This window comes from Ctenopharyngodon idella, chromosome 15 (assembly GCF_019924925.1).
Source record: "Ctenopharyngodon idella isolate HZGC_01 chromosome 15, HZGC01, whole genome shotgun sequence".
Classification (NCBI taxonomy): domain Eukaryota; kingdom Metazoa; phylum Chordata; class Actinopteri; order Cypriniformes; family Xenocyprididae; genus Ctenopharyngodon; species Ctenopharyngodon idella.
The window spans coordinates 32,361,245-32,371,720 of NC_067234.1; the positions used below are offsets into that span (position 1 = coordinate 32,361,245).

Consider the following 10,476-nt stretch of genomic DNA (forward strand, 5'->3'; position numbering starts at 1 on the left):
GTGATTGGTCTGCTATGTAACCAGAGGCCCTCCCCAGAATGATGGAAAAAAAAAAAATCTCCAACTCAGAAATTCTAAAATTTAAATGTTTCAGTTGACCTAATTCAGTTTGTGTGAATTGAATTTTATCAGTTGTGGCAACAGTCTATTAACATGGGCTCAATCAGAAATAATATGTTGAGCCAATGGAAAAATTTAGTTGGTCCAATTAAATATTTTAAATTGTAGTAGCAATTTTATTTCTCATGTCCCAAAAGAAAAAAATGTATGAAAAACATACATAAAGCAAAATACAGAACAACAGGTTTGACATTTTATCACATCACTTTATTAACAAATCAATTCCAACACAGGACATTTGGTGAAAATATCTTATTTTAAGTAAGGAAAAACATTAAATTTCAAGAAGTGGTGTATGCGAAATCTTTCATATTTGAATTTATTCAAATTTCATTACTTTTATTGATGTCTTTTATTCATTTCTTTTAATATTTTTTTCTTTGTTATAAATCTTATTCATCTTTTCTTGATGAATTCTAGATCCTTTTCATGTCTTATCTTACATGATTTTCCCTGTACATGTTATTGATTTCTTTGAGTGTATTTTCCTTCAGACTTGAAAGTATGATTTATCGTGTTATCAAAGTGCATCTGTTTTCATCTCTGCAGACATGACATAATGCAAGATCTGCTAAATTACAAGAACATGGTGACCTAATCTTATCTGCTTGTCTAGAGTGCATATTTAAATGGTTGGGGGTGGGGGAGTCTTCTTTCTTTCCTCTCTTTTTATTCTGCAAATATCTTACTTCTTTTGGGCCTTTCTTTCTTTATACTCTGTATAGATAATACATCTTCACAAACTTCATGTTAGATACACGACTACTTTTACTATTATCTATTGACTATAAGATTTATTTTTCTATCTTATCTTGAAACTTATTTGCTATTACAATTTTAATATTTACTTTATTTTTTAATATATGTTTTCATTTTTTATTTTACTTCATAAAATTTGTTATTTCTTATTCAAAATTTGATCTCTGACATAACCATTACTCGTCTGCCTGGATCACACTGCATCAAGATATCTTCTCCATAACAGGATGTCTCGATGTGGTGAAGAAAACTTTAAAAAGCAGCACTGCATAAAACCTGCAAATAAAAATAACATTAATGACAAAGTTTCCCTGCATCATATCTGGCAAATCAGTAAAGATTTCACAGCAAAAAGATACGTGAAGCACGAGCTGAAGGTGGACGTGTTTACAATTATCCTAAAAGGCCTTTTACTTAGCCTTCTTAAAATGTCTAAACTATTAATCAGATGACAAAAGGTATGTAGTAGATTGTGTGCAACAGTTTTTTTAGGAAAGTTTTGATCATGTTGATATAGAGGCCATTTATGTATCAAATATGATATATGATATATCAAATATGAGACTTTATAGGGTTAATAATATCATTGAGCATCTTGTTTATCTTGCCATGTGACTTCCTCAAAATGGTCAAGCAACAGAACCCATAACTTTCTTTCCACCAGTAACCACAGCATAAGAGAAATATAAGATAAACCACAGCATAAGTACATACATTTCAATATATGGTGTGACAACCCAAGAAAATGAGCTGGTGCAGATATTTAGCTAGAGTTGGATTGTTATGTATGCTCAGAATAAAATTTGTCAAAAAAGAAAACGGAAGCTGGGATAAATTTTAAAATTATGATCAATAGAAATAAACACAAACAAAAAAATTGTAGCACTTTCATTTGAACATTTCTTTACCAAAAATTGTTCAAAATGCATGAAAAATTTATATTTAAACTAGACTACCTAATGATGTCACTTACCATGATGATGTTTGTGGATTGTAGATGATATGTAGATATGGCATAAAGATGTGGTGAATTCTGCTCTTTGAGCTTATGCAAAAATAATTGTCTGTTAGAATTATTACTATGATAAATGGCAAATGACTGACAATCTAGTAATACAAGACTCAAATATCAAGAGAATGTCCTACATTCTGATTCTTGATGTTGCCCAACACTTTTAAATTCCAAACCATTTAAATCTGTGGTTTCCAAAAGCTTGGAATGATTTAAATGTATTCAACATTAATAAACTTAAAGGTACACTATGTAACTTTTTTGTTCAAAATTGAGTCAATACATCATCAATCCTTCATCCAGAACATGTTTTTGTGTTCTTACCCTGATTCACTATGGTAAGCTTATTATAAGTGTTTATATTTTAGACCTGTCACGTCTGTGCGTGTCTCGTCATATCTGTAAAAAGAGAAATGTTGCTCCGCATGTATGATGTGGGAGTGGCATAGGTTAGTTGTTACAATAAGTGAGAAAGGTTGACATGGAGCAGCTAAATCTCAAACCTCCGGGGAATCACCCATTTTAAACAAACACCAAACAGAGGAGAGTCTGCTGGCAAAAAGAGAACACAACAGAGCTCGTAATAAAACAAGAATCAACATTGGCTTGGCTTTTCAGAGATGGAGAGAACTGAGAGATTTGAAATGTTGTAAAAGCGACGCGGAGATGGTGTTTTTATTACTCAACAGGTGATTATAAGGTATTTTATTGAACAGGTAAATTGCCATTTGTAGCTCTCTAACAGACTTCATTGTGAAGCATTATTTATTGTGAAGGGTCATTTCATTATGTGCTGGAATTTATTTTCAAGGAAGAAGTGTCTATTAATGGGTAAAGCTACAGTAACATCTTCAGCTTGTCATCTTGAGATCCTTTCCATCTAAACTGGTTATATCTCTTATCTCTTAAGCCTAGTAATGAATGTTTTATGAACAGTATGATTACCATATTCATCTGCACAGTCAGAGCTGAAGCACAATGTTATTGAATGTACAGTGTTTACTATTATATTATAAGCTACTTTTCATCATCAGTGAAAAACAGGAGCATTCAGCATACTGTGCTGCTTCAGGAAGGATTTGGACGTTTATGTAAAATAAATATCTTAACACATACAGTATCTGTCCATGTCTAATGCATCAAGCTAGATTGACTATGTCAGAGGTCATATCTGATGGGGGCAAAGATAATAATTTCAGTTTTATCCATGTTTAGCTGTAAGAAATTCTTGTCCATCCAACACTTATTGTCACACAAACAGTCAAACAGACTCAGAACAGTTATTGTTTTTGATAGGAAGATAGAGCTGAGTGTCATCAGCATAGTTTGTTGTTTCTCCAGTGTTTACTTCACAGCTGCTGCTTGGGCATCACTGGTTGCTTAACAGACCCGACAGTTGATTACTGAACTTGATGGAGTGGTTTAAGGGCCAAAAACTTAAACTGACTTTTTGCCTCACTGCTTTATCAGGCAATGACATTGCAGGCAGCGTTTGCACACAAAAGCACCTCATGAAACTGACTTCTGAGGCTGCATAACAGTTTAATGATCTACATCAAAATAGCGCGAGCTTTGGTGATAACTAAGCGAATATTTAATTACTACAATAGTAATTTCTCGCTAGAAATGACATCATAAGTGGAAAACAATGGTCAAAATCACACATTTACACACAAACTGACCACCAACCCCAACTTTCAGATGCCATTTTTATTTTTTAGTTCAACTGTCACAGAATGGAAAGCACGGGATTGTGGGATATCAAAGGCAGCGAAGGATACATCTATGCCTCCTTCAAAAATCAATCACATGAAGGAATCTCATGATACAGCCAATATTCCCTAAATACAGATGAGAAGATAGGATAAGAATCCTAAATCAACTTAAGGTTTGTTTTTGTAATACGAGTTTATGAAAAATCCTGAATTGACATATCTTAAGTTAAGACCTAAGATAAAAAGTTTCTGTAATGCGCCCCCTGGAAAATCAAAACTTTTGAAAACGTGTTTCAACAGGTTTTAACATTACAAAGTGATGTTGGTTCAATATCACTTTTGCACCTGCAATTACAGTTTTTTTTTCAGTTGCTTACATATTTTTGTCCAATCTGTAGTCACATTTTCAAAACTCTAGCAGAACATCCGTCTGTTGTGACCATACCATTAACACAATTTATGTAGTTTTCACACAAAATACAGTCTATTAACACATTTCTAAAATGCTTAAATTTTCTTTTCATACAAGCTTACCCCATACCAAAATCATGGATCTTTCTCATCTTATTTGCTTAAACACAGCATGTCAGAAATGAAACGTTCCAATCATTAAATATAGGATAAAACCTATACTTTTGCAACAACAGCAGCTCAAAAATATTGAAAAAATATATCAAACAAATACTGAAACAATTGATAAGCATTTTAATTGGCAGATTACTGAAATATTGAGAAATAGTAGATTCCAATCTCAGTTGGAGTCAGGTGTTGAAGTTATTTTCATTACATGGACACACAGTAAAATATGACTCTTTGAATCAGATTTGTTCAGTGTGTATGAAGAACAACACAGAGGAGCAGAGAGAGAAAAAATGTCTAGGTGAAGGAGAGGAACAGATGAAGAAGCAGAGGAGAAGTTGGATCAGGACAAGGGAAAAGAAGAGGAAGAGGAGAGGAGGAAGAATGTGTGCTGGATTGTGCATCTCTATGATTTTCCTCTTTTACACATGTGTAACCTATGAAAGCTTATTTCTGCCATGAATAGAAAATAAAAAAGGTAATTGTGTTTTTTATCTCACAAGTCTGACTTTTTTCTCTCAATTATTCCTATAGTTTATATTTCACAATTCAGAGAAAAAAAAGTCAGAATTGTGAGATGTAAACTCACAATTGCAAAAAAAAATAAATAAATAAATAAATAAATGGAATTGTGAGATAAAATGTCACAATTACCTTTTATGCTTTTTTTATTCAGTGGCAGAAAAAAGGTTCCCTAATAATCAAAGACCATGTATGTTGGATTTGTTGTTGATCAATGGCAGCAATTTCATGTTTTCATTTCAGTAAAAGCTTCATACTACAACGTTCCCACTACCACTGTTCCATATATGCAGAATATGTGGTCTGCGTAGGGAACTAACTAAGAGTTAAAATAGTTTTGAATGAAGTGTTTGCTTTTGAAAGATATGTGTGTGTAAGCAATTAAAAAAAAAAAAAAACTGTACAGGGAACGGTGTATAGGTATCAGTAAAGTGAAAGACATGTGCCCTCTAGCGGTTAAGTATGAAATTGCAATTAAAGGGATAGACTTTCCTACATTGCCGTCCCCAAATTTAGTATATAAATTTGCAATTAGTTAGGAAAGTTATTATATTCTTCTATATGTTCCCATTATGGCAGCTTAACCAAATAGGCAACAGGCGGAAGATAAGTTCACCCTTTCATTTGCACTTCTGTGGTGCATATGCGATTATGTTAAATTCATTCAGAGGATGGTCTGAAGCAGTGGTTCTCAATCCCAACTCCATTTTAACATTCAAAATGAAACACGGCCCCATATGAACCACAAAGAGCAACAGTTAAGGCTAAATAATAAATTACATTTCCATTTGATTTTCACCAAACCCTATATCTTATGCCTACAGATCACTCCGAATATACGGCACAAGTCGAATACGACCATTTTATGATACTTTTGCATCTTTTTTAAAGCTTGAAAAGAGGGTCATACTGCTATTAAATTATAAGATCAAGTGCGAGTAGGACCATTAAAAAAAAAATTCTCAGTTTGTGTTCAGAAAAAAAGGTAATGATATATATTTATTTAAGTAAAACAAATAGCAATGGTTATTATAGAGGATACTTCTCACCCCTTACATTCTAAATTTCAGTTGTTACCATCAAGGAGATGTTTTTAGACAGCCTCGGGTGAGTAAAAATGTGTACCAGATGTCATTTGTACCAACTGACAGTAGAATTTTAAATGTTGAGACATGAATATGAGCAGGGGTGGATATGTATGCATATATTGTACAGGTGCTGGTCATATAATTAGAATATCATCAAAAAGTTCATTTTTTATTATAAATTATTTTTAAAAATGAAACTTTCATATATTCTAGATTCCCTATATGTAAAGTAAAACATTTCAAAAGTTTTTTTTTTTAATTTTGATGATTAGAGCGTACAGCTCATGAAAGTCCAAAATCCAGTATTTCAAAATATTAGAATATTTCCTAAGATCAATCAAAAAATGGATTTGCAAAACAGAAAAGTTCAAGTTCTTTAAAGTATGTTCTTTTGTGCACTCAATACTTGATCGGCAGGACATATTACAGCAAATGACTTGCTCCTAGCACAAATTACTGCATCAGTGAAGTGTGGCATGGAAGTGATCAGCCTGTGGCACTGCTGAGGCACTATTGAGCCTTCAGATCATCTGTATATTGTTGGATCGACTGTTTCTCATCTTTCTCTTGAAAATATCCCATAGATTCAGGTCAGGCATATTGGCTGGCCAATAAAGCACAGTAATATCATGGTCAGCAAACCACTTGGAAGTGGTTTTTGCACTGTGGGCAGGTGCTAAAGTCCTGCTGGAAAAGGAAATCAGCATCTCCATAAAGCTTGTCAGCAGATGGAAGCATAAAGTGCTCCAAAATCTCCTGGAAGATGGCTGCATTGACTTTGCACTTGATAAAACACAATGGACCAACACCAGCAGACGTCACGGCCCCCCCAAATCATTATTGACTTCAGAAACTTCACACTAGACTTCAAGCAGCTTGGATTCTGTGCCTCTCCAGTCTTCCTTCAGACTCTGGGACCATGATTTCAACATGAAATGCAAAATTTACTTTTATCTGAAAAGAGGACTTTCGACCACTGTTCACTGTCCAGTTCTTTTTCTCCTTAGCCCAGGTAAGATGCTTCTGACGTTGTCTCTGGTTCAGAAGTGGCTTGGTAGTCCTTTTCCTGAAGATGTCTGAGTGTGGTGACTCTTGATGTGCTGACTCCGGCTTCATTCTACTCATTGTGAAGCTCTCCCAAGTGTTTGAATTGGCTTTACTTGACAGTATTCTCAAGCTTGCGGTCATCCCTGTTGCTTGTGCACCTTTGCCTACCCAATTTCTTCCTTCCAGTCAACTTTGCATTTAATATGCTTTGATACATCACTCTGTAAACAGCCACCCTAATATATGAAAGTTTCATTTTTTAAAATAATTTACAATAAAAAAAATGAACTTTTTCACGATATTCTAATTATATGACCAGCACCTGTATATATACACAAGGGAATGTCATTGTTTTAATTGTTTTATATCTTTTTTTATTTATATTATGTTGTGTTGGTGTATGGTGTATACTGAAGCCAAAGACAAATATATAATTATAAATATAAAATTAAACAATAGAACAGAAGGTGGTGCATAGAAATTTATTTATTTCCCCAGCAGTGTTTATGAAACTATTAAAAATGCATAAGCATAAACAAACAAGCATTTTAATAATAAAAAAAAAACAAAAACAAAAAAACATTGTGGTTCACACAGCATTAAACCTATCTGGCCATAATGCCAGATGTTTCTGAATATAAAAGATTTAATTTACTAGTATTTTTTTCCTTTATCAAGGCTTTCAAATGTCCAGTTGTGTCTCTATATATGATTACAATCACTCATAAAGCAATAATTTCTTTAAATGAAAAGTAAACATTTACTCTCCCCTGCCATAGTTTACTAATTTGTAAAGAAAAAGCTGCATGTGAAAGTCTATTTAAGCATTGAAGTAAAAGTCTCAGCAGATAACTAGCTCATCGGTTCATTTAAAGCATCGCTGTCAAACAAGAAACTCAACATGCGTGAGCAAGTGAGACCTAGTTTAATTCAAATTAAACATTGGTTATTCAGTGGTATGTTTGAACCTGGTCGTCCACAAAGGATACAACCGTCACGGTTACAACGGTAAAGTGGTACACGATCAGCAATCTGCTGTAGTCTATTTCTAAGATATGGTGAATTTCGGTCATTACTGTAGATATTATTGAAAACAAACGCTTTAATTCCCTGATATCTATTTAATTCTTCAAGACTTGGTAAAATATTGTTACCATTATTGTTATTGAGACAAAACTGTGTACAGGGACTATTTAAGGTGTAGAAAACCACACATCCATCTCTGTTTGTATTCATCAAGTCTGTCAAAGGAGAATGATTTGTAGGATTCATCAGTAAAGGCTCTGAATGTGCATTTGTATGAACCCCTGCAGCAATGACTTCAGTGCCTATGTAGACATCCACGTTAGGTACTGTGTGAAGTTTAACTGTTTCTGATAGGTCATTTATCAGAAAGGGTCTGTTTCGGGGGTTGAATCCTCTTTGACACTGCCGCTGTGGGACATTGATGGCTACTGCAAACTGGCCGCCGCTAAAATAACTGGTTAAAAAAAAAAAAGAAAATAATTAACACCATTTGCATATGCAAAATAACTGAGAAATCAAACATTCATGCTGGGACTGTGTGTAACAATAGTACAAACTTTAACAGTAGGGCAAACTCATCGTGGGTCATTGTGTTGATCTGTATGTTTTATGTGTCTATGCAATCATACAAAAATGTATTTGTGCTAGAAACACACTTTAGTTATGATTACCTATAAATATGAGATCACATTGTCATTGTGAGCTACATAATGCACATACTGATGTTAACATAATACAACCTTATTGTACAGTGTTACCCCTTAATTTCATAGAGCAACATGAAAACGTACTTGAAATGAACAAATTTTTGAATCCTGGAAAGGGTGTTAATGTCCACATCTAGATTCACCACACTCTGAATACAGGAAAGCAAAACAATCCCGAGGAGAAGGACCCTCAAATGCACAGTGAAAACCTAAAAAGAGCAAAAATATGCAATAATCAACAGTCATAACTTTCCTTCATGTAGTTATTACCATAATGGTCTGATCTGAGTCATGTCCCGTTCCCACTCTCCTCTCTGTCACTCCTGTCCTGTCAGCTGGAAGTTTGACATTAAAAAAGTTTAAACAGATTGTGGCTCATGTTCCTCTCTTCCGCTGTGTGAGAATCAGTGTTACACGTGTAAAAAGGAAGGAAACACTTTAGACTCTCATAACCCTAGCCTGCTGTCTCCAAATGACACATTTTTAATCTTTCAGATTAAAATCTTAAATATTCTGCTGATGTATCAAAGGCAATTTCAATTCATTTAGCTTTCAAATGAGCTGAAAATATTAATCTTTCTTTATAGATTGTAAATTCTAAAAGTATTGTTACTATATTTACATCACACTACACAAGTATTTAATCAAGTAACAGTTGTGAAATGTAATACTGTCATGATTTTTGTATTCAGTTGTTTCTCTCATAACTTTGCATATTGCTAAATTAAACTTTTACTTGTCAATAAAAAAAGAAGAAGAAGAAGAAGAAGAAATGTCTCATTATACACACTTGCTATTATTATTATTTTTGAGAGAAAAAAACTGTATGCAGTAAGTAGTAAATAAGTAAAAATAAAAAAATTGTAATAAAAATTTAAAGTATAAGTGGCTTGTGCATTAAATTTTCAGAACAGCGTAACATTAACCCTTACAATCCAGAACGTATTTTTCTGTAACTTTTGTTGCTGTTTTGGCCTGGCCTGTAGAATAAAAAAAATGTAAATTATTGTAGGATATTGTTTAAAAATATTTTAATAATAATAATAATTTCTTGACATAACAGACTTAATAAACAGCACAACACCTTGGTGACTTTAATATCCAATTTTCCTGTTAGCATTAAAGCAACTTCCTCTTTCTCAAAGGCTTTTGCGTGTCCACACTCATGTTTTTTTCTCTCAGAGTACAAAGAGGATCACATTGTAGGAACATCCTTTAACATCTACTACTTCCAAACAGATGCACAAAGAGAGTTAATGTATGATCCTGCAGCTCTATTTATCAGCATGATCTGTTTGGTCTTGTGCAAACATCAATTGTGATCAATATTGCAATGTGTTGCAGCACCTTGTGCTCTGTTTGACGTTTATCTTTGTGCATGTGAATGATCTGACAGTTTTTATCAGCTGTTAGAACTGTGTGAGGTCACAAGAGGAGCATAAAGTGATGAAGAAGTATGAATATGACTTACCATTTTATCTGTTGCTCAAGTCAGGAGGTTCAGAGATGCTGTGTGAGTCTGCAGTGAAGCAGGAGTGATGAGGAAGAGGAAGTAGATGGTTTTTATTCTGACACTCGACCAGCCCTCTTCTTCAACGCCATGAAAACACCAATTAAAATGCTTCACAGTTACATCACTGACTCCTTTACAGTTTTTTTTCAATTGCTAACATACTTTTGTCCAATCTGTAGTCACATTTTCAAAACTCTAAACACATTTAGCAGAACATCCGTCTGTTGTGGCCATACCATTAACACAATTCATGTCGCTTTCACACAAAATGCAGTCAATTAACACGTTTCTAAAATGCTTACATTTTCTTTTCATACAAGTTTTCCCCATACCAAAATCATGGATCTTTCTCATTTTATTTGCAAATGCTTAAACACGGCAAGTCAGA

The 10,476-nt window shown here is 33.8% G+C and overlaps 1 long non-coding RNA gene across 1 annotated transcript; it reads right to left on the bottom strand.

Moving 5' to 3' along the window:
- Positions 1-7,310: 7,310 nt before the first annotated feature.
- LOC127495936 (uncharacterized) lies at positions 7,311-10,188 on the bottom strand. The gene is made up of 3 exons (XR_007925211.1): positions 10,047-10,188; positions 8,660-8,784; positions 7,311-8,322 (listed from the first exon to the last, which is right to left on the bottom strand). It is a non-coding gene; the product is annotated as an uncharacterized LOC127495936 (long non-coding RNA).
- Positions 10,189-10,476: the final 288 nt, after the last annotated feature.